General features: G+C 53.4%; 50 non-coding genes across 50 annotated transcripts; 34 read left to right on the top strand and 16 right to left on the bottom strand.

Annotated features, from left to right (window-relative positions):
• Nucleotides 1-123: 123 nt before the first annotated feature.
• Nucleotides 124-196, top strand: Trnav-cac (transfer RNA valine (anticodon CAC)). The gene has a single exon. It is a non-coding gene; the product is annotated as a tRNA-Val (tRNA).
• Nucleotides 197-354: 158 nt separating this feature from the next.
• On the top strand, nt 355-427 carry Trnav-aac (transfer RNA valine (anticodon AAC)). Its single transcript has one exon. It is a non-coding gene; the product is annotated as a tRNA-Val (tRNA).
• Nucleotides 428-611: 184 nt separating this feature from the next.
• On the bottom strand, nt 612-683 carry Trnap-agg (transfer RNA proline (anticodon AGG)). The gene has a single exon. It is a non-coding gene; the product is annotated as a tRNA-Pro (tRNA).
• A 488-nt stretch (nt 684-1171) lies between these two features.
• Trnav-cac (transfer RNA valine (anticodon CAC)) lies at nt 1172-1244 on the top strand. The gene has a single exon. It is a non-coding gene; the product is annotated as a tRNA-Val (tRNA).
• Nucleotides 1245-1402: 158 nt separating this feature from the next.
• Trnav-aac (transfer RNA valine (anticodon AAC)) lies at nt 1403-1475 on the top strand. Its single transcript has one exon. It is a non-coding gene; the product is annotated as a tRNA-Val (tRNA).
• Nucleotides 1476-1659: 184 nt separating this feature from the next.
• On the bottom strand, nt 1660-1731 carry Trnap-agg (transfer RNA proline (anticodon AGG)). Its single transcript has one exon. It is a non-coding gene; the product is annotated as a tRNA-Pro (tRNA).
• A 488-nt stretch (nt 1732-2219) lies between these two features.
• Nucleotides 2220-2292, top strand: Trnav-cac (transfer RNA valine (anticodon CAC)). The gene has a single exon. It is a non-coding gene; the product is annotated as a tRNA-Val (tRNA).
• A 158-nt stretch (nt 2293-2450) lies between these two features.
• Trnav-aac (transfer RNA valine (anticodon AAC)) lies at nt 2451-2523 on the top strand. Its single transcript has one exon. It is a non-coding gene; the product is annotated as a tRNA-Val (tRNA).
• Nucleotides 2524-2707: 184 nt separating this feature from the next.
• On the bottom strand, nt 2708-2779 carry Trnap-agg (transfer RNA proline (anticodon AGG)). The gene has a single exon. It is a non-coding gene; the product is annotated as a tRNA-Pro (tRNA).
• Nucleotides 2780-3267: 488 nt separating this feature from the next.
• On the top strand, nt 3268-3340 carry Trnav-cac (transfer RNA valine (anticodon CAC)). The gene has a single exon. It is a non-coding gene; the product is annotated as a tRNA-Val (tRNA).
• Nucleotides 3341-3498: 158 nt separating this feature from the next.
• On the top strand, nt 3499-3571 carry Trnav-aac (transfer RNA valine (anticodon AAC)). Its single transcript has one exon. It is a non-coding gene; the product is annotated as a tRNA-Val (tRNA).
• Nucleotides 3572-3755: 184 nt separating this feature from the next.
• Trnap-agg (transfer RNA proline (anticodon AGG)) lies at nt 3756-3827 on the bottom strand. Its single transcript has one exon. It is a non-coding gene; the product is annotated as a tRNA-Pro (tRNA).
• Nucleotides 3828-4315: 488 nt separating this feature from the next.
• Nucleotides 4316-4388, top strand: Trnav-cac (transfer RNA valine (anticodon CAC)). The gene has a single exon. It is a non-coding gene; the product is annotated as a tRNA-Val (tRNA).
• Nucleotides 4389-4546: 158 nt separating this feature from the next.
• Nucleotides 4547-4619, top strand: Trnav-aac (transfer RNA valine (anticodon AAC)). Its single transcript has one exon. It is a non-coding gene; the product is annotated as a tRNA-Val (tRNA).
• A 184-nt stretch (nt 4620-4803) lies between these two features.
• On the bottom strand, nt 4804-4875 carry Trnap-agg (transfer RNA proline (anticodon AGG)). Its single transcript has one exon. It is a non-coding gene; the product is annotated as a tRNA-Pro (tRNA).
• A 488-nt stretch (nt 4876-5363) lies between these two features.
• Nucleotides 5364-5436, top strand: Trnav-cac (transfer RNA valine (anticodon CAC)). Its single transcript has one exon. It is a non-coding gene; the product is annotated as a tRNA-Val (tRNA).
• A 158-nt stretch (nt 5437-5594) lies between these two features.
• Trnav-aac (transfer RNA valine (anticodon AAC)) lies at nt 5595-5667 on the top strand. Its single transcript has one exon. It is a non-coding gene; the product is annotated as a tRNA-Val (tRNA).
• A 184-nt stretch (nt 5668-5851) lies between these two features.
• Nucleotides 5852-5923, bottom strand: Trnap-agg (transfer RNA proline (anticodon AGG)). Its single transcript has one exon. It is a non-coding gene; the product is annotated as a tRNA-Pro (tRNA).
• A 488-nt stretch (nt 5924-6411) lies between these two features.
• On the top strand, nt 6412-6484 carry Trnav-cac (transfer RNA valine (anticodon CAC)). The gene has a single exon. It is a non-coding gene; the product is annotated as a tRNA-Val (tRNA).
• A 158-nt stretch (nt 6485-6642) lies between these two features.
• On the top strand, nt 6643-6715 carry Trnav-aac (transfer RNA valine (anticodon AAC)). Its single transcript has one exon. It is a non-coding gene; the product is annotated as a tRNA-Val (tRNA).
• Nucleotides 6716-6899: 184 nt separating this feature from the next.
• Nucleotides 6900-6971, bottom strand: Trnap-agg (transfer RNA proline (anticodon AGG)). Its single transcript has one exon. It is a non-coding gene; the product is annotated as a tRNA-Pro (tRNA).
• A 488-nt stretch (nt 6972-7459) lies between these two features.
• Nucleotides 7460-7532, top strand: Trnav-cac (transfer RNA valine (anticodon CAC)). The gene has a single exon. It is a non-coding gene; the product is annotated as a tRNA-Val (tRNA).
• A 158-nt stretch (nt 7533-7690) lies between these two features.
• On the top strand, nt 7691-7763 carry Trnav-aac (transfer RNA valine (anticodon AAC)). The gene has a single exon. It is a non-coding gene; the product is annotated as a tRNA-Val (tRNA).
• Nucleotides 7764-7947: 184 nt separating this feature from the next.
• Nucleotides 7948-8019, bottom strand: Trnap-agg (transfer RNA proline (anticodon AGG)). The gene has a single exon. It is a non-coding gene; the product is annotated as a tRNA-Pro (tRNA).
• A 488-nt stretch (nt 8020-8507) lies between these two features.
• On the top strand, nt 8508-8580 carry Trnav-cac (transfer RNA valine (anticodon CAC)). The gene has a single exon. It is a non-coding gene; the product is annotated as a tRNA-Val (tRNA).
• Nucleotides 8581-8738: 158 nt separating this feature from the next.
• Nucleotides 8739-8811, top strand: Trnav-aac (transfer RNA valine (anticodon AAC)). Its single transcript has one exon. It is a non-coding gene; the product is annotated as a tRNA-Val (tRNA).
• A 184-nt stretch (nt 8812-8995) lies between these two features.
• Trnap-agg (transfer RNA proline (anticodon AGG)) lies at nt 8996-9067 on the bottom strand. Its single transcript has one exon. It is a non-coding gene; the product is annotated as a tRNA-Pro (tRNA).
• Nucleotides 9068-9555: 488 nt separating this feature from the next.
• Trnav-cac (transfer RNA valine (anticodon CAC)) lies at nt 9556-9628 on the top strand. Its single transcript has one exon. It is a non-coding gene; the product is annotated as a tRNA-Val (tRNA).
• Nucleotides 9629-9786: 158 nt separating this feature from the next.
• Trnav-aac (transfer RNA valine (anticodon AAC)) lies at nt 9787-9859 on the top strand. The gene has a single exon. It is a non-coding gene; the product is annotated as a tRNA-Val (tRNA).
• Nucleotides 9860-10043: 184 nt separating this feature from the next.
• Nucleotides 10044-10115, bottom strand: Trnap-agg (transfer RNA proline (anticodon AGG)). Its single transcript has one exon. It is a non-coding gene; the product is annotated as a tRNA-Pro (tRNA).
• Nucleotides 10116-10603: 488 nt separating this feature from the next.
• On the top strand, nt 10604-10676 carry Trnaa-cgc (transfer RNA alanine (anticodon CGC)). The gene has a single exon. It is a non-coding gene; the product is annotated as a tRNA-Ala (tRNA).
• A 158-nt stretch (nt 10677-10834) lies between these two features.
• Trnav-aac (transfer RNA valine (anticodon AAC)) lies at nt 10835-10907 on the top strand. The gene has a single exon. It is a non-coding gene; the product is annotated as a tRNA-Val (tRNA).
• Nucleotides 10908-11091: 184 nt separating this feature from the next.
• Trnap-agg (transfer RNA proline (anticodon AGG)) lies at nt 11092-11163 on the bottom strand. Its single transcript has one exon. It is a non-coding gene; the product is annotated as a tRNA-Pro (tRNA).
• Nucleotides 11164-11651: 488 nt separating this feature from the next.
• Nucleotides 11652-11724, top strand: Trnav-cac (transfer RNA valine (anticodon CAC)). Its single transcript has one exon. It is a non-coding gene; the product is annotated as a tRNA-Val (tRNA).
• A 158-nt stretch (nt 11725-11882) lies between these two features.
• On the top strand, nt 11883-11955 carry Trnav-aac (transfer RNA valine (anticodon AAC)). The gene has a single exon. It is a non-coding gene; the product is annotated as a tRNA-Val (tRNA).
• Nucleotides 11956-12139: 184 nt separating this feature from the next.
• Nucleotides 12140-12211, bottom strand: Trnap-agg (transfer RNA proline (anticodon AGG)). Its single transcript has one exon. It is a non-coding gene; the product is annotated as a tRNA-Pro (tRNA).
• A 488-nt stretch (nt 12212-12699) lies between these two features.
• Nucleotides 12700-12772, top strand: Trnaa-cgc (transfer RNA alanine (anticodon CGC)). Its single transcript has one exon. It is a non-coding gene; the product is annotated as a tRNA-Ala (tRNA).
• Nucleotides 12773-12930: 158 nt separating this feature from the next.
• Trnav-aac (transfer RNA valine (anticodon AAC)) lies at nt 12931-13003 on the top strand. Its single transcript has one exon. It is a non-coding gene; the product is annotated as a tRNA-Val (tRNA).
• A 184-nt stretch (nt 13004-13187) lies between these two features.
• On the bottom strand, nt 13188-13259 carry Trnap-agg (transfer RNA proline (anticodon AGG)). Its single transcript has one exon. It is a non-coding gene; the product is annotated as a tRNA-Pro (tRNA).
• Nucleotides 13260-13747: 488 nt separating this feature from the next.
• On the top strand, nt 13748-13820 carry Trnav-cac (transfer RNA valine (anticodon CAC)). The gene has a single exon. It is a non-coding gene; the product is annotated as a tRNA-Val (tRNA).
• A 158-nt stretch (nt 13821-13978) lies between these two features.
• Nucleotides 13979-14051, top strand: Trnav-aac (transfer RNA valine (anticodon AAC)). Its single transcript has one exon. It is a non-coding gene; the product is annotated as a tRNA-Val (tRNA).
• Nucleotides 14052-14235: 184 nt separating this feature from the next.
• On the bottom strand, nt 14236-14307 carry Trnap-agg (transfer RNA proline (anticodon AGG)). The gene has a single exon. It is a non-coding gene; the product is annotated as a tRNA-Pro (tRNA).
• A 488-nt stretch (nt 14308-14795) lies between these two features.
• Trnaa-cgc (transfer RNA alanine (anticodon CGC)) lies at nt 14796-14868 on the top strand. The gene has a single exon. It is a non-coding gene; the product is annotated as a tRNA-Ala (tRNA).
• A 158-nt stretch (nt 14869-15026) lies between these two features.
• Nucleotides 15027-15099, top strand: Trnav-aac (transfer RNA valine (anticodon AAC)). The gene has a single exon. It is a non-coding gene; the product is annotated as a tRNA-Val (tRNA).
• A 184-nt stretch (nt 15100-15283) lies between these two features.
• Nucleotides 15284-15355, bottom strand: Trnap-agg (transfer RNA proline (anticodon AGG)). Its single transcript has one exon. It is a non-coding gene; the product is annotated as a tRNA-Pro (tRNA).
• A 488-nt stretch (nt 15356-15843) lies between these two features.
• Nucleotides 15844-15916, top strand: Trnaa-cgc (transfer RNA alanine (anticodon CGC)). Its single transcript has one exon. It is a non-coding gene; the product is annotated as a tRNA-Ala (tRNA).
• A 158-nt stretch (nt 15917-16074) lies between these two features.
• Nucleotides 16075-16147, top strand: Trnav-aac (transfer RNA valine (anticodon AAC)). Its single transcript has one exon. It is a non-coding gene; the product is annotated as a tRNA-Val (tRNA).
• Nucleotides 16148-16331: 184 nt separating this feature from the next.
• Trnap-agg (transfer RNA proline (anticodon AGG)) lies at nt 16332-16403 on the bottom strand. The gene has a single exon. It is a non-coding gene; the product is annotated as a tRNA-Pro (tRNA).
• Nucleotides 16404-16891: 488 nt separating this feature from the next.
• Trnav-cac (transfer RNA valine (anticodon CAC)) lies at nt 16892-16964 on the top strand. Its single transcript has one exon. It is a non-coding gene; the product is annotated as a tRNA-Val (tRNA).
• A 158-nt stretch (nt 16965-17122) lies between these two features.
• Trnav-aac (transfer RNA valine (anticodon AAC)) lies at nt 17123-17195 on the top strand. The gene has a single exon. It is a non-coding gene; the product is annotated as a tRNA-Val (tRNA).
• The last annotated feature ends 1549 nt before the right edge of the window (nt 17196-18744 follow it).

The following is an 18744-nucleotide window of genomic DNA, read 5'->3' as shown; positions in this document are numbered from 1 at the left end:
CTTGTTGAGCCCTCGGCAGCGATGGGTTTCAGGCTGTCAAAAGAACTATGGTGTGTGCATGCGCGGGCGAAAGAAAGGCTGAGGCGCCTTCGAGTGTACAAGGATGGAGTGAGCGTGTCCGTCGTTTCCGTAGTGTAGCGGTTATCACATCTGCATCACACGCAGAAGGTCCCCGGTTCGATCCCGGGCGGGAACAGCATTTTCCTGCCTATGTCGCATACTACTCCAGTGAGCCACGTCATGTGTGGATCTGCTGCATGTACCTTCTTCATGCAAGTGCCGCATTTATTGAATTTTTAAGTTACGATGGCAACCTTGTTACAAGTTCTCTGTGAAGCAAGCCTGAAAGCAGTAGTTTCCGTGGTGTAGCGGTTATCACGTCTGCCTAACACGCAGAAGGTCCCCGGTTCGATCCCGGGCGGAAACACTTTTTCATCACTTTAAACCGACAAGCATTTGCTACGATCTGTACCGAAACCTTGGTAATCACCTTCATACGTCGGACCAGAGGGTCAGTTCCTTAGAGCAAATATGAAATTAGCTTTACATTGACGGGCAGCTTTTTGCGCTGACTCAGCCACCGACGTGCGACCAGTTTGCACAAAACGCTAGGGCTCGTCCGGGATTTGAACCCGGGACCTCCTGCACCCTAAGCAGGAATCACACCCCTAGACCAACGAGCCCTGTGACAGCGCGAGCGCCAAATATTCCAGCAAACTGCGTCCCTCGAAGTCGTCCAGGGTGCTCTTTGAGTCTGGTGCGGCTGGCGGGATGGGGGAGGTGCTCTCTGCCGGCAGTGCTGTTCTTCGACAGACTGTGTAGCGACACAATGGGTCATGGGCAGCACCCTTCTCGGAGGTGCCGTGGCCCGCGGTCGGCGGCCTTCCAGGGCTATTGGCATCTTCATGTAAAGCTGCTGCTGGGCTCGCACTGCCTGCTGCTAAGGAGGTGATTGTTTTTGCTAATGTGACTTGCAATAACGACTGCGCGAAACGCCGCTATCTCGTTCGGGATGCTACGACAGACACCCTCTCGAGCACCCCGAAGACTTGTTGAGCCCTCGGCAGCGATGGGTTTCAGGCTGTCAAAAGAACTATGGTGTGTGCATGCGCGGGCGAAAGAAAGGCTGAGGCGCCTTCGAGTGTACAAGGATGGAGTGAGCGTGTCCGTCGTTTCCGTAGTGTAGCGGTTATCACATCTGCTTCACACGCAGAAGGTCCCCGGTTCGATCCCGGGCGGGAACAGCATTTTCCTGCCTATGTCGCATACTACTCCAGTGAGCCACGTCATGTGTGGATCTGCTGCATGTACCTTCTTCATGCAAGTGCCGCATTTATTGAATTTTTAAGTTACGATGGCAACCTTGTTACAAGTTCTCTGTGAAGCAAGCCTGAAAGCAGTAGTTTCCGTGGTGTAGCGGTTATCACGTCTGCCTAACACGCAGAAGGTCCCCGGTTCGATCCCGGGCGGAAACACTTTTTCATCACTTTAAACCGACAAGCATTTGCTACGATCTGTACCGAAACCTTGGTAATCACCTTCATACGTCGGACCAGAGGGTCAGTTCCTTAGAGCAAATATGAAATTAGCTTTACATTGACGGGCAGCTTTTTGCGCTGACTCAGCCACCGACGTGCGACCAGTTTGCACAAAACGCTAGGGCTCGTCCGGGATTTGAACCCGGGACCTCCTGCACCCTAAGCAGGAATCATACCCCTAGACCAACGAGCCCTGTGACAGCGCGAGCGCCAAATATTCCAGCAAACTGCGTCCCTCGAAGTCGTCCAGGGTGCTCTTTGAGTCTGGTGCGGCTGGCGGGATGGGGGAGGTGCTCTCTGCCGGCAGTGCTGTTCTTCGACAGACTGTGTAGCGACACAATGGGTCATGGGCAGCACCCTTCTCGGAGGTGCCGTGGCCCGCGGTCGGCGGCCTTCCAGGGCTATTGGCATCTTCATGTAAAGCTGCTGCTGGGCTCGCACTGCCTGCTGCTAAGGAGGTGATTGTTTTTGCTAATGTGACTTGCAATAACGACTGCGCGAAACGCCGCTATCTCGTTCGGGATGCTACGACAGACACCCTCTCGAGCACCCCGAAGACTTGTTGAGCCCTCGGCAGCGATGGGTTTCAGGCTGTCAAAAGAACTATGGTGTGTGCATGCGCGGGCGAAAGAAAGGCTGAGGCGCCTTCGAGTGTACAAGGATGGAGTGAGCGTGTCCGTCGTTTCCGTAGTGTAGCGGTTATCACATCTGCTTCACACGCAGAAGGTCCCCGGTTCGATCCCGGGCGGGAACAGCATTTTCCTGCCTATGTCGCATACTACTCCAGTGAGCCACGTCATGTGTGGATCTGCTGCATGTACCTTCTTCATGCAAGTGCCGCATTTATTGAATTTTTAAGTTACGATGGCAACCTTGTTACAAGTTCTCTGTGAAGCAAGCCTGAAAGCAGTAGTTTCCGTGGTGTAGCGGTTATCACGTCTGCCTAACACGCAGAAGGTCCCCGGTTCGATCCCGGGCGGAAACACTTTTTCATCACTTTAAACCGACAAGCATTTGCTACGATCTGTACCGAAACCTTGGTAATCACCTTCATACGTCGGACCAGAGGGTCAGTTCCTTAGAGCAAATATGAAATTAGCTTTACATTGACGGGCAGCTTTTTGCGCTGACTCAGCCACCGACGTGCGACCAGTTTGCACAAAACGCTAGGGCTCGTCCGGGATTTGAACCCGGGACCTCCTGCACCCTAAGCAGGAATCATACCCCTAGACCAACGAGCCCTGTGACAGCGCGAGCGCCAAATATTCCAGCAAACTGCGTCCCTCGAAGTCGTCCAGGGTGCTCTTTGAGTCTGGTGCGGCTGGCGGGATGGGGGAGGTGCTCTCTGCCGGCAGTGCTGTTCTTCGACAGACTGTGTAGCGACACAATGGGTCATGGGCAGCACCCTTCTCGGAGGTGCCGTGGCCCGCGGTCGGCGGCCTTCCAGGGCTATTGGCATCTTCATGTAAAGCTGCTGCTGGGCTCGCACTGCCTGCTGCTAAGGAGGTGATTGTTTTTGCTAATGTGACTTGCAATAACGACTGCGCGAAACGCCGCTATCTCGTTCGGAATGCTACGACAGACACCCTCTCGAGCACCCCGAAGACTTGTTGAGCCCTCGGCAGCGATGGGTTTCAGGCTGTCAAAAGAACTATGGTGTGTGCATGCGCGGGCGAAAGAAAGGCTGAGGCGCCTTCGAGTGTACAAGGATGGAGTGAGCGTGTCCGTCGTTTCCGTAGTGTAGCGGTTATCACATCTGCTTCACACGCAGAAGGTCCCCGGTTCGATCCCGGGCGGGAACAGCATTTTCCTGCCTATGTTGCATACTACTCCAGTGAGCCACGTCATGTGTGGATCTGCTGCATGTACCTTCTTCATGCAAGTGCCGCATTTATTGAATTTTTAAGTTACGATGGCAACCTTGTTACAAGTTCTCTGTGAAGCAAGCCTGAAAGCAGTAGTTTCCGTGGTGTAGCGGTTATCACGTCTGCCTAACACGCAGAAGGTCCCCGGTTCGATCCCGGGCGGAAACACTTTTTCATCACTTTAAACCGACAAGCATTTGCTACGATCTGTACCGAAACCTTGGTAATCACCTTCATACGTCGGACCAGAGGGTCAGTTCCTTAGAGCAAATATGAAATTAGCTTTACATTGACGGGCAGCTTTTTGCGCTGACTCAGCCACCGACGTGCGACCAGTTTGCACAAAACGCTAGGGCTCGTCCGGGATTTGAACCCGGGACCTCCTGCACCCTAAGCAGGAATCATACCCCTAGACCAACGAGCCCTGTGACAGCGCGAGCGCCAAATATTCCAGCAAACTGCGTCCCTCGAAGTCGTCCAGGGTGCTCTTTGAGTCTGGTGCGGCTGGCGGGATGGGGGAGGTGCTCTCTGCCGGCAGTGCTGTTCTTCGACAGACTGTGTAGCGACACAATGGGTCATGGGCAGCACCGTTCTCGGAGGTGCCGTGGCCCGCGGTCGGCGGCCTTCCAGGGCTATTGGCATCTTCATGTAAAGCTGCTGCTGGGCTCGCACTGCCTGCTGCTAAGGAGGTGATTGTTTTTGCTAATGTGACTTGCAATAACGACTGCGCGAAACGCCGCTATCTCGTTCGGGATGCTACGACAGACACCCTCTCGAGCACCCCGAAGACTTGTTGAGCCCTCGGCAGCGATGGGTTTCAGGCTGTCAAAAGAACTATGGTGTGTGCATGCGCGGGCGAAAGAAAGGCTGAGGCGCCTTCGAGTGTACAAGGATGGAGTGAGCGTGTCCGTCGTTTCCGTAGTGTAGCGGTTATCACATCTGCTTCACACGCAGAAGGTCCCCGGTTCGATCCCGGGCGGGAACAGCATTTTCCTGCCTATGTTGCATACTACTCCAGTGAGCCACGTCATGTGTGGATCTGCTGCATGTACCTTCTTCATGCAAGTGCCGCATTTATTGAATTTTTAAGTTACGATGGCAACCTTGTTACAAGTTCTCTGTGAAGCAAGCCTGAAAGCAGTAGTTTCCGTGGTGTAGCGGTTATCACGTCTGCCTAACACGCAGAAGGTCCCCGGTTCGATCCCGGGCGGAAACACTTTTTCATCACTTTAAACCGACAAGCATTTGCTACGATCTGTACCGAAACCTTGGTAATCACCTTCATACGTCGGACCAGAGGGTCAGTTCCTTAGAGCAAATATGAAATTAGCTTTACATTGACGGGCAGCTTTTTGCGCTGACTCAGCCACCGACGTGCGACCAGTTTGCACAAAACGCTAGGGCTCGTCCGGGATTTGAACCCGGGACCTCCTGCACCCTAAGCAGGAATCACACCCCTAGACCAACGAGCCCTGTGACAGCGCGAGCGCCAAATATTCCAGCAAACTGCGTCCCTCGAAGTCGTCCAGGGTGCTCTTTGAGTCTGGTGCGGCTGGCGGGATGGGGGAGGTGCTCTCTGCCGGCAGTGCTGTTCTTCGACAGACTGTGTAGCGACACAATGGGTCATGGGCAGCACCCTTCTCGGAGGTGCCGTGGCCCGCGGTCGGCGGCCTTCCAGGGCTATTGGCATCTTCATGTAAAGCTGCTGCTGGGCTCGCACTGCCTGCTGCTAAGGAGGTGATTGTTTTTGCTAATGTGACTTGCAATAACGACTGCGCGAAACGCCGCTATCTCGTTCGGGATGCTACGACAGACACCCTCTCGAGCACCCCGAAGACTTGTTGAGCCCTCGGCAGCGATGGGTTTCAGGCTGTCAAAAGAACTATGGTGTGTGCATGCGCGGGCGAAAGAAAGGCTGAGGCGCCTTCGAGTGTACAAGGATGGAGTGAGCGTGTCCGTCGTTTCCGTAGTGTAGCGGTTATCACATCTGCTTCACACGCAGAAGGTCCCCGGTTCGATCCCGGGCGGGAACAGCATTTTCCTGCCTATGTCGCATACTACTCCAGTGAGCCACGTCATGTGTGGATCTGCTGCATGTACCTTCTTCATGCAAGTGCCGCATTTATTGAATTTTTAAGTTACGATGGCAACCTTGTTACAAGTTCTCTGTGAAGCAAGCCTGAAAGCAGTAGTTTCCGTGGTGTAGCGGTTATCACGTCTGCCTAACACGCAGAAGGTCCCCGGTTCGATCCCGGGCGGAAACACTTTTTCATCACTTTAAACCGACAAGCATTTGCTACGATCTGTACCGAAACCTTGGTAATCACCTTCATACGTCGGACCAGAGGGTCAGTTCCTTAGAGCAAATATGAAATTAGCTTTACATTGACGGGCAGCTTTTTGCGCTGACTCAGCCACCGACGTGCGACCAGTTTGCACAAAACGCTAGGGCTCGTCCGGGATTTGAACCCGGGACCTCCTGCACCCTAAGCAGGAATCATACCCCTAGACCAACGAGCCCTGTGACAGCGCGAGCGCCAAATATTCCAGCAAACTGCGTCCCTCGAAGTCGTCCAGGGTGCTCTTTGAGTCTGGTGCGGCTGGCGGGATGGGGGAGGTGCTCTCTGCCGGCAGTGCTGTTCTTCGACAGACTGTGTAGCGACACAATGGGTCATGGGCAGCACCCTTCTCGGAGGTGCCGTGGCCCGCGGTCGGCGGCCTTCCAGGGCTATTGGCATCTTCATGTAAAGCTGCTGCTGGGCTCGCACTGCCTGCTGCTAAGGAGGTGATTGTTTTTGCTAATGTGACTTGCAATAACGACTGCGCGAAACGCCGCTATCTCGTTCGGGATGCTACGACAGACACCCTCTCGAGCACCCCGAAGACTTGTTGAGCCCTCGGCAGCGATGGGTTTCAGGCTGTCAAAAGAACTATGGTGTGTGCATGCGCGGGCGAAAGAAAGGCTGAGGCGCCTTCGAGTGTACAAGGATGGAGTGAGCGTGTCCGTCGTTTCCGTAGTGTAGCGGTTATCACATCTGCTTCACACGCAGAAGGTCCCCGGTTCGATCCCGGGCGGGAACAGCATTTTCCTGCCTATGTCGCATACTACTCCAGTGAGCCACGTCATGTGTGGATCTGCTGCATGTACCTTCTTCATGCAAGTGCCGCATTTATTGAATTTTTAAGTTACGATGGCAACCTTGTTACAAGTTCTCTGTGAAGCAAGCCTGAAAGCAGTAGTTTCCGTGGTGTAGCGGTTATCACGTCTGCCTAACACGCAGAAGGTCCCCGGTTCGATCCCGGGCGGAAACACTTTTTCATCACTTTAAACCGACAAGCATTTGCTACGATCTGTACCGAAACCTTGGTAATCACCTTCATACGTCGGACCAGAGGGTCAGTTCCTTAGAGCAAATATGAAATTAGCTTTACATTGACGGGCAGCTTTTTGCGCTGACTCAGCCACCGACGTGCGACCAGTTTGCACAAAACGCTAGGGCTCGTCCGGGATTTGAACCCGGGACCTCCTGCACCCTAAGCAGGAATCATACCCCTAGACCAACGAGCCCTGTGACAGCGCGAGCGCCAAATATTCCAGCAAACTGCGTCCCTCGAAGTCGTCCAGGGTGCTCTTTGAGTCTGGTGCGGCTGGCGGGATGGGGGAGGTGCTCTCTGCCGGCAGTGCTGTTCTTCGACAGACTGTGTAGCGACACAATGGGTCATGGGCAGCACCCTTCTCGGAGGTGCCGTGGCCCGCGGTCGGCGGCCTTCCAGGGCTATTGGCATCTTCATGTAAAGCTGCTGCTGGGCTCGCACTGCCTGCTGCTAAGGAGGTGATTGTTTTTGCTAATGTGACTTGCAATAACGACTGCGCGAAACGCCGCTATCTCGTTCGGAATGCTACGACAGACACCCTCTCGAGCACCCCGAAGACTTGTTGAGCCCTCGGCAGCGATGGGTTTCAGGCTGTCAAAAGAACTATGGTGTGTGCATGCGCGGGCGAAAGAAAGGCTGAGGCGCCTTCGAGTGTACAAGGATGGAGTGAGCGTGTCCGTCGTTTCCGTAGTGTAGCGGTTATCACATCTGCTTCACACGCAGAAGGTCCCCGGTTCGATCCCGGGCGGGAACAGCATTTTCCTGCCTATGTTGCATACTACTCCAGTGAGCCACGTCATGTGTGGATCTGCTGCATGTACCTTCTTCATGCAAGTGCCGCATTTATTGAATTTTTAAGTTACGATGGCAACCTTGTTACAAGTTCTCTGTGAAGCAAGCCTGAAAGCAGTAGTTTCCGTGGTGTAGCGGTTATCACGTCTGCCTAACACGCAGAAGGTCCCCGGTTCGATCCCGGGCGGAAACACTTTTTCATCACTTTAAACCGACAAGCATTTGCTACGATCTGTACCGAAACCTTGGTAATCACCTTCATACGTCGGACCAGAGGGTCAGTTCCTTAGAGCAAATATGAAATTAGCTTTACATTGACGGGCAGCTTTTTGCGCTGACTCAGCCACCGACGTGCGACCAGTTTGCACAAAACGCTAGGGCTCGTCCGGGATTTGAACCCGGGACCTCCTGCACCCTAAGCAGGAATCATACCCCTAGACCAACGAGCCCTGTGACAGCGCGAGCGCCAAATATTCCAGCAAACTGCGTCCCTCGAAGTCGTCCAGGGTGCTCTTTGAGTCTGGTGCGGCTGGCGGGATGGGGGAGGTGCTCTCTGCCGGCAGTGCTGTTCTTCGACAGACTGTGTAGCGACACAATGGGTCATGGGCAGCACCGTTCTCGGAGGTGCCGTGGCCCGCGGTCGGCGGCCTTCCAGGGCTATTGGCATCTTCATGTAAAGCTGCTGCTGGGCTCGCACTGCCTGCTGCTAAGGAGGTGATTGTTTTTGCTAATGTGACTTGCAATAACGACTGCGCGAAACGCCGCTATCTCGTTCGGGATGCTACGACAGACACCCTCTCGAGCACCCCGAAGACTTGTTGAGCCCTCGGCAGCGATGGGTTTCAGGCTGTCAAAAGAACTATGGTGTGTGCATGCGCGGGCGAAAGAAAGGCTGAGGCGCCTTCGAGTGTACAAGGATGGAGTGAGCGTGTCCGTCGTTTCCGTAGTGTAGCGGTTATCACATCTGCATCACACGCAGAAGGTCCCCGGTTCGATCCCGGGCGGGAACAGCATTTTCCTGCCTATGTCGCATACTACTCCAGTGAGCCAAGTCATGTGTGGATCTGCTGCATGTACCTTCTTCATGCAAGTGCCGCATTTATTGAATTTTTAAGTTACGATGGCAACCTTGTTACAAGTTCTCTGTGAAGCAAGCCTGAAAGCAGTAGTTTCCGTGGTGTAGCGGTTATCACGTCTGCCTAACACGCAGAAGGTCCCCGGTTCGATCCCGGGCGGAAACACTTTTTCATCACTTTAAACCGACAAGCATTTGCTACGATCTGTACCGAAACCTTGGTAATCACCTTCATACGTCGGACCAGAGGGTCAGTTCCTTAGAGCAAATATGAAATTAGCTTTACATTGACGGGCAGCTTTTTGCGCTGACTCAGCCACCGACGTGCGACCAGTTTGCACAAAACGCTAGGGCTCGTCCGGGATTTGAACCCGGGACCTCCTGCACCCTAAGCAGGAATCATACCCCTAGACCAACGAGCCCTGTGACAGCGCGAGCGCCAAATATTCCAGCAAACTGCGTCCCTCGAAGTCGTCCAGGGTGCTCTTTGAGTCTGGTGCGGCTGGCGGGATGGGGGAGGTGCTCTCTGCCGGCAGTGCTGTTCTTCGACAGACTGTGTAGCGACACAATGGGTCATGGGCAGCACCCTTCTCGGAGGTGCCGTGGCCCGCGGTCGGCGGCCTTCCAGGGCTATTGGCATCTTCATGTAAAGCTGCTGCTGGGCTCGCACTGCCTGCTGCTAAGGAGGTGATTGTTTTTGCTAATGTGACTTGCAATAACGACTGCGCGAAACGCCGCTATCTCGTTCGGAATGCTACGACAGACACCCTCTCGAGCACCCCGAAGACTTGTTGAGCCCTCGGCAGCGATGGGTTTCAGGCTGTCAAAAGAACTATGGTGTGTGCATGCGCGGGCGAAAGAAAGGCTGAGGCGCCTTCGAGTGTACAAGGATGGAGTGAGCGTGTCCGTCGTTTCCGTAGTGTAGCGGTTATCACATCTGCTTCACACGCAGAAGGTCCCCGGTTCGATCCCGGGCGGGAACAGCATTTTCCTGCCTATGTTGCATACTACTCCAGTGAGCCACGTCATGTGTGGATCTGCTGCATGTACCTTCTTCATGCAAGTGCCGCATTTATTGAATTTTTAAGTTACGATGGCAACCTTGTTACAAGTTCTCTGTGAAGCAAGCCTGAAAGCAGTAGTTTCCGTGGTGTAGCGGTTATCACGTCTGCCTAACACGCAGAAGGTCCCCGGTTCGATCCCGGGCGGAAACACTTTTTCATCACTTTAAACCGACAAGCATTTGCTACGATCTGTACCGAAACCTTGGTAATCACCTTCATACGTCGGACCAGAGGGTCAGTTCCTTAGAGCAAATATGAAATTAGCTTTACATTGACGGGCAGCTTTTTGCGCTGACTCAGCCACCGACGTGCGACCAGTTTGCACAAAACGCTAGGGCTCGTCCGGGATTTGAACCCGGGACCTCCTGCACCCTAAGCAGGAATCATACCCCTAGACCAACGAGCCCTGTGACAGCGCGAGCGCCAAATATTCCAGCAAACTGCGTCCCTCGAAGTCGTCCAGGGTGCTCTTTGAGTCTGGTGCGGCTGGCGGGATGGGGGAGGTGCTCTCTGCCGGCAGTGCTGTTCTTCGACAGACTGTGTAGCGACACAATGGGTCATGGGCAGCACCCTTCTCGGAGGTGCCGTGGCCCGCGGTCGGCGGCCTTCCAGGGCTATTGGCATCTTCATGTAAAGCTGCTGCTGGGCTCGCACTGCCTGCTGCTAAGGAGGTGATTGTTTTTGCTAATGTGACTTGCAATAACGACTGCGCGAAACGCCGCTATCTCGTTCGGGATGCTACGACAGACACCCTCTCGAGCACCCCGAAGACTTGTTGAGCCCTCGGCAGCGATGGGTTTCAGGCTGTCAAAAGAACTATGGTGTGTGCATGCGCGGGCGAAAGAAAGGCTGAGGCGCCTTCGAGTGTACAAGGATGGAGTGAGCGTGTCCGTCGTTTCCGTAGTGTAGCGGTTATCACATCTGCATCGCACGCAGAAGGTCCCCGGTTCGATCCCGGGCGGGAACAGCATTTTCCTGCCTATGTCGCATACTACTCCAGTGAGCCAAGTCATGTGTGGATCTGCTGCATGTACCTTCTTCATGCAAGTGCCGCATTTATTGAATTTTTAAGTTACGATGGCAACCTTGTTACAAGTTCTCTGTGAAGCAAGCCTGAAAGCAGTAGTTTCCGTGGTGTAGCGGTTATCACGTCTGCCTAACACGCAGAAGGTCCCCGGTTCGATCCCGGGCGGAAACACTTTTTCATCACTTTAAACCGACAAGCATTTGCTACGATCTGTACCGAAACCTTGGTAATCACCTTCATACGTCGGACCAGAGGGTCAGTTCCTTAGAGCAAATATGAAATTAGCTTTACATTGACGGGCAGCTTTTTGCGCTGACTCAGCCACCGACGTGCGACCAGTTTGCACAAAACGCTAGGGCTCGTCCGGGATTTGAACCCGGGACCTCCTGCACCCTAAGCAGGAATCATACCCCTAGACCAACGAGCCCTGTGACAGCGCGAGCGCCAAATATTCCAGCAAACTGCGTCCCTCGAAGTCGTCCAGGGTGCTCTTTGAGTCTGGTGCGGCTGGCGGGATGGGGGAGGTGCTCTCTGCCGGCAGTGCTGTTCTTCGACAGACTGTGTAGCGACACAATGGGTCATGGGCAGCACCGTTCTCGGAGGTGCCGTGGCCCGCGGTCGGCGGCCTTCCAGGGCTATTGGCATCTTCATGTAAAGCTGCTGCTGGGCTCGCACTGCCTGCTGCTAAGGAGGTGATTGTTTTTGCTAATGTGACTTGCAATAACGACTGCGCGAAACGCCGCTATCTCGTTCGGAATGCTACGACAGACACCCTCTCGAGCACCCCGAAGACTTGTTGAGCCCTCGGCAGCGATGGGTTTCAGGCTGTCAAAAGAACTATGGTGTGTGCATGCGCGGGCGAAAGAAAGGCTGAGGCGCCTTCGAGTGTACAAGGATGGAGTGAGCGTGTCCGTCGTTTCCGTAGTGTAGCGGTTATCACATCTGCTTCACACGCAGAAGGTCCCCGGTTCGATGCCGGGCGGGAACAGCATTTTCCTGCCTATGTTGCATACTACTCCAGTGAGCCACGTCATGTGTGGATCTGCTGCATGTACCTTCTTCATGCAAGTGCCGCATTTATTGAATTTTTAAGTTACGATGGCAACCTTGTTACAAGTTCTCTGTGAAGCAAGCCTGAAAGCAGTAGTTTCCGTGGTGTAGCGGTTATCACGTCTGCCTAACACGCAGAAGGTCCCCGGTTCGATCCCGGGCGGAAACACTTTTTCATCACTTTAAACCGACAAGCATTTGCTACGATCTGTACCGAAACCTTGGTAATCACCTTCATACGTCGGACCAGAGGGTCAGTTCCTTAGAGCAAATATGAAATTAGCTTTACATTGACGGGCAGCTTTTTGCGCTGACTCAGCCACCGACGTGCGACCAGTTTGCACAAAACGCTAGGGCTCGTCCGGGATTTGAACCCGGGACCTCCTGCACCCTAAGCAGGAATCATACCCCTAGACCAACGAGCCCTGTGACAGCGCGAGCGCCAAATATTCCAGCAAACTGCGTCCCTCGAAGTCGTCCAGGGTGCTCTTTGAGTCTGGTGCGGCTGGCGGGATGGGGGAGGTGCTCTCTGCCGGCAGTGCTGTTCTTCGACAGACTGTGTAGCGACACAATGGGTCATGGGCAGCACCGTTCTCGGAGGTGCCGTGGCCCGCGGTCGGCGGCCTTCCAGGGCTATTGGCATCTTCATGTAAAGCTGCTGCTGGGCTCGCACTGCCTGCTGCTAAGGAGGTGATTGTTTTTGCTAATGTGACTTGCAATAACGACTGCGCGAAACGCCGCTATCTCGTTCGGGATGCTACGACAGACACCCTCTCGAGCACCCCGAAGACTTGTTGAGCCCTCGGCAGCGATGGGTTTCAGGCTGTCAAAAGAACTATGGTGTGTGCATGCGCGGGCGAAAGAAAGGCTGAGGCGCCTTCGAGTGTACAAGGATGGAGTGAGCGTGTCCGTCGTTTCCGTAGTGTAGCGGTTATCACATCTGCATCGCACGCAGAAGGTCCCCGGTTCGATCCCGGGCGGGAACAGCATTTTCCTGCCTATGTCGCATACTACTCCAGTGAGCCAAGTCATGTGTGGATCTGCTGCATGTACCTTCTTCATGCAAGTGCCGCATTTATTGAATTTTTAAGTTACGATGGCAACCTTGTTACAAGTTCTCTGTGAAGCAAGCCTGAAAGCAGTAGTTTCCGTGGTGTAGCGGTTATCACGTCTGCCTAACACGCAGAAGGTCCCCGGTTCGATCCCGGGCGGAAACACTTTTTCATCACTTTAAACCGACAAGCATTTGCTACGATCTGTACCGAAACCTTGGTAATCACCTTCATACGTCGGACCAGAGGGTCAGTTCCTTAGAGCAAATATGAAATTAGCTTTACATTGACGGGCAGCTTTTTGCGCTGACTCAGCCACCGACGTGCGACCAGTTTGCACAAAACGCTAGGGCTCGTCCGGGATTTGAACCCGGGACCTCCTGCACCCTAAGCAGGAATCATACCCCTAGACCAACGAGCCCTGTGACAGCGCGAGCGCCAAATATTCCAGCAAACTGCGTCCCTCGAAGTCGTCCAGGGTGCTCTTTGAGTCTGGTGCGGCTGGCGGGATGGGGGAGGTGCTCTCTGCCGGCAGTGCTGTTCTTCGACAGACTGTGTAGCGACACAATGGGTCATGGGCAGCACCCTTCTCGGAGGTGCCGTGGCCCGCGGTCGGCGGCCTTCCAGGGCTATTGGCATCTTCATGTAAAGCTGCTGCTGGGCTCGCACTGCCTGCTGCTAAGGAGGTGATTGTTTTTGCTAATGTGACTTGCAATAACGACTGCGCGAAACGCCGCTATCTCGTTCGGGATGCTACGACAGACACCCTCTCGAGCACCCCGAAGACTTGTTGAGCCCTCGGCAGCGATGGGTTTCAGGCTGTCAAAAGAACTATGGTGTGTGCATGCGCGGGCGAAAGAAAGGCTGAGGCGCCTTCGAGTGTACAAGGATGGAGTGAGCGTGTCCGTCGTTTCCGTAGTGTAGCGGTTATCACATCTGCTTCACACGCAGAAGGTCCCCGGTTCGATCCCGGGCGGGAACAGCATTTTCCTGCCTATGTCGCATACTACTCCAGTGAGCCACGTCATGTGTGGATCTGCTGCATGTACCTTCTTCATGCAAGTGCCGCATTTATTGAATTTTTAAGTTACGATGGCAACCTTGTTACAAGTTCTCTGTGAAGCAAGCCTGAAAGCAGTAGTTTCCGTGGTGTAGCGGTTATCACGTCTGCCTAACACGCAGAAGGTCCCCGGTTCGATCCCGGGCGGAAACACTTTTTCATCACTTTAAACCGACAAGCATTTGCTACGATCTGTACCGAAACCTTGGTAATCACCTTCATACGTCGGACCAGAGGGTCAGTTCCTTAGAGCAAATATGAAATTAGCTTTACATTGACGGGCAGCTTTTTGCGCTGACTCAGCCACCGACGTGCGACCAGTTTGCACAAAACGCTAGGGCTCGTCCGGGATTTGAACCCGGGACCTCCTGCACCCTAAGCAGGAATCATACCCCTAGACCAACGAGCCCTGTGACAGCGCGAGCGCCAAATATTCCAGCAAACTGCGTCCCTCGAAGTCGTCCAGGGTGCTCTTTGAGTCTGGTGCGGCTGGCGGGATGGGGGAGGTGCTCTCTGCCGGCAGTGCTGTTCTTCGACAGACTGTGTAGCGACACAATGGGTCATGGGCAGCACCCTTCTCGGAGGTGCCGTGGCCCGCGGTCGGCGGCCTTCCAGGGCTATTGGCATCTTCATGTAAAGCTGCTGCTGGGCTCGCACTGCCTGCTGCTAAGGAGGTGATTGTTTTTGCTAATGTGACTTGCAATAACGACTGCGCGAAACGCCGCTATCTCGTTCGGGATGCTACGACAGACACCCTCTCGAGCACCCCGAAGACTTGTTGAGCCCTCGGCAGCGATGGGTTTCAGGCTGTCAAAAGAACTATGGTGTGTGCATGCGCGGGCGAAAGAAAGGCTGAGGCGCCTTCGAGTGTACAAGGATGGAGTGAGCGTGTCCGTCGTTTCCGTAGTGTAGCGGTTATCACATCTGCATCGCACGCAGAAGGTCCCCGGTTCGATCCCGGGCGGGAACAGCATTTTCCTGCCTATGTCGCATACTACTCCAGTGAGCCAAGTCATGTGTGGATCTGCTGCATGTACCTTCTTCATGCAAGTGCCGCATTTATTGAATTTTTAAGTTACGATGGCAACCTTGTTACAAGTTCTCTGTGAAGCAAGCCTGAAAGCAGTAGTTTCCGTGGTGTAGCGGTTATCACGTCTGCCTAACACGCAGAAGGTCCCCGGTTCGATCCCGGGCGGAAACACTTTTTCATCACTTTAAACCGACAAGCATTTGCTACGATCTGTACCGAAACCTTGGTAATCACCTTCATACGTCGGACCAGAGGGTCAGTTCCTTAGAGCAAATATGAAATTAGCTTTACATTGACGGGCAGCTTTTTGCGCTGACTCAGCCACCGACGTGCGACCAGTTTGCACAAAACGCTAGGGCTCGTCCGGGATTTGAACCCGGGACCTCCTGCACCCTAAGCAGGAATCATACCCCTAGACCAACGAGCCCTGTGACAGCGCGAGCGCCAAATATTCCAGCAAACTGCGTCCCTCGAAGTCGTCCAGGGTGCTCTTTGAGTCTGGTGCGGCTGGCGGGATGGGGGAGGTGCTCTCTGCCGGCAGTGCTGTTCTTCGACAGACTGTGTAGCGACACAATGGGTCATGGGCAGCACCCTTCTCGGAGGTGCCGTGGCCCGCGGTCGGCGGCCTTCCAGGGCTATTGGCATCTTCATGTAAAGCTGCTGCTGGGCTCGCACTGCCTGCTGCTAAGGAGGTGATTGTTTTTGCTAATGTGACTTGCAATAACGACTGCGCGAAACGCCGCTATCTCGTTCGGGATGCTACGACAGACACCCTCTCGAGCACCCCGAAGACTTGTTGAGCCCTCGGCAGCGATGGGTTTCAGGCTGTCAAAAGAACTATGGTGTGTGCATGCGCGGGCGAAAGAAAGGCTGAGGCGCCTTCGAGTGTACAAGGATGGAGTGAGCGTGTCCGTCGTTTCCGTAGTGTAGCGGTTATCACATCTGCATCGCACGCAGAAGGTCCCCGGTTCGATCCCGGGCGGGAACAGCATTTTCCTGCCTATGTCGCATACTACTCCAGTGAGCCAAGTCATGTGTGGATCTGCTGCATGTACCTTCTTCATGCAAGTGCCGCATTTATTGAATTTTTAAGTTACGATGGCAACCTTGTTACAAGTTCTCTGTGAAGCAAGCCTGAAAGCAGTAGTTTCCGTGGTGTAGCGGTTATCACGTCTGCCTAACACGCAGAAGGTCCCCGGTTCGATCCCGGGCGGAAACACTTTTTCATCACTTTAAACCGACAAGCATTTGCTACGATCTGTACCGAAACCTTGGTAATCACCTTCATACGTCGGACCAGAGGGTCAGTTCCTTAGAGCAAATATGAAATTAGCTTTACATTGACGGGCAGCTTTTTGCGCTGACTCAGCCACCGACGTGCGACCAGTTTGCACAAAACGCTAGGGCTCGTCCGGGATTTGAACCCGGGACCTCCTGCACCCTAAGCAGGAATCATACCCCTAGACCAACGAGCCCTGTGACAGCGCGAGCGCCAAATATTCCAGCAAACTGCGTCCCTCGAAGTCGTCCAGGGTGCTCTTTGAGTCTGGTGCGGCTGGCGGGATGGGGGAGGTGCTCTCTGCCGGCAGTGCTGTTCTTCGACAGACTGTGTAGCGACACAATGGGTCATGGGCAGCACCCTTCTCGGAGGTGCCGTGGCCCGCGGTCGGCGGCCTTCCAGGGCTATTGGCATCTTCATGTAAAGCTGCTGCTGGGCTCGCACTGCCTGCTGCTAAGGAGGTGATTGTTTTTGCTAATGTGACTTGCAATAACGACTGCGCGAAACGCCGCTATCTCGTTCGGGATGCTACGACAGACACCCTCTCGAGCACCCCGAAGACTTGTTGAGCCCTCGGCAGCGATGGGTTTCAGGCTGTCAAAAGAACTATGGTGTGTGCATGCGCGGGCGAAAGAAAGGCTGAGGCGCCTTCGAGTGTACAAGGATGGAGTGAGCGTGTCCGTCGTTTCCGTAGTGTAGCGGTTATCACATCTGCTTCACACGCAGAAGGTCCCCGGTTCGATCCCGGGCGGGAACAGCATTTTCCTGCCTATGTCGCATACTACTCCAGTGAGCCACGTCATGTGTGGATCTGCTGCATGTACCTTCTTCATGCAAGTGCCGCATTTATTGAATTTTTAAGTTACGATGGCAACCTTGTTACAAGTTCTCTGTGAAGCAAGCCTGAAAGCAGTAGTTTCCGTGGTGTAGCGGTTATCACGTCTGCCTAACACGCAGAAGGTCCCCGGTTCGATCCCGGGCGGAAACACTTTTTCATCACTTTAAACCGACAAGCATTTGCTACGATCTGTACCGAAACCTTGGTAATCACCTTCATACGTCGGACCAGAGGGTCAGTTCCTTAGAGCAAATATGAAATTAGCTTTACATTGACGGGCAGCTTTTTGCGCTGACTCAGCCACCGACGTGCGACCAGTTTGCACAAAACGCTAGGGCTCGTCCGGGATTTGAACCCGGGACCTCCTGCACCCTAAGCAGGAATCATACCCCTTTTTTTTTTTTTTTTTTTTACGCCTTAACCACTTCTTTTTTTTTTTTTTTTTTTTTTTTTCGGGCCTCCATCCTCCCCTTATAGCCCGTCACTTGCACTCGCCAAAATTGCCTTCTTCGGCTAGCTTCTGGAGCTCTAATTGTAAGGAACTAAATGTCTCCTCATGAGACGGAAATGAAAATACTCCTTGATTGGTAGCCCTGACTCGCCGTAGGTGTACGTGGGGAATTTCAGCAGACTGGTGGCTTCAAAGTTTGTCTTCTCGGTGAATAGCTATTGCTGATGTATTCCGTTGTCGAAAATTCGTTTGTTCGTCCATCTCTCAAGTGGTATTCCTGTTTGAGCTGCTCGTAACTCCGAAGCCCCGGCCACCAATGTCTCCATGACATCCTACCAGGGTACCGTGTAGGTATTCTAACGTAAAGAAAATAAAAGAAGGAAAGTGTCGCCCCATTAGTATGGCAAATGCTATGGAAAAAAAAATCATTAAAGATTTTTGCAATATAGTGACTCTATGTCAACGTTCGTAATAAAAAACAAGCATAGTTTTCTCTATATTTCGTTGTTCGTAGTAGTGTCTGGTGTTCCATCGTTAAATGTAACCAATATTCTTCTGTACTCTTCTCTTTCTCGGATAGTATGTAGTATACAGTCTGGCCCTTTAGCCAATTGACGGCACGTCGTTTTGTATTGGGATAGGGAACTTCGTCAGGGTTGAGTAGGCGTGTCGGTGTTATCGTTCTTGGTGACGTTCGCAGTATGCTTGCGAGTTTCCGTGTGCAGAGGGACCATATGTCCTGTACAGCGTCGCAAGTAAATCTATGCTCGTCTGTGTCAACTAAGTGACATCTGATACAATTCGGTGTTTCAGCCAGGTGAATCTTGTGTAACCTCGAATTGGTCGGAAATTTCCTATTGACTGCCATGTACCAAGTTGAGCGAACTGTAGATGAAAGAAGCGGGTCGTGAATGTTCTCCCAGACTCGTTCCCAGTTATAACCTCGACATTTCTCCTCCACTATATTGCGTGGTGTACTTTCCGTCAATGTGGCGTAAATCGCTTTGACTTTGTGTCGGTCTGCCTCTGGAATTCTTCGTTGTATGTAGCTAAGTTCTAGTATGAAATACCTGAAGTGACAAAGCGAGTTCAGAATGTGTTTGACATCTACAGGTGGATCCAGATTGGGAGGCACTATTTCATGCAAAATGTGAGCCGTCAGTGTGTTAGGTGATCCGTGCCACTGTTTGTATGTTTGACGAACATACAAGGCTTTTGCTTTGAGGTAGACATCTGTCAAATTGAGGC

Source organism: Schistocerca nitens, chromosome 2, assembly GCF_023898315.1.
Source record: "Schistocerca nitens isolate TAMUIC-IGC-003100 chromosome 2, iqSchNite1.1, whole genome shotgun sequence".
NCBI classification, from domain to species: domain Eukaryota; kingdom Metazoa; phylum Arthropoda; class Insecta; order Orthoptera; family Acrididae; genus Schistocerca; species Schistocerca nitens.
This window is presented reverse-complemented; position numbering and strand designations above follow the sequence as displayed.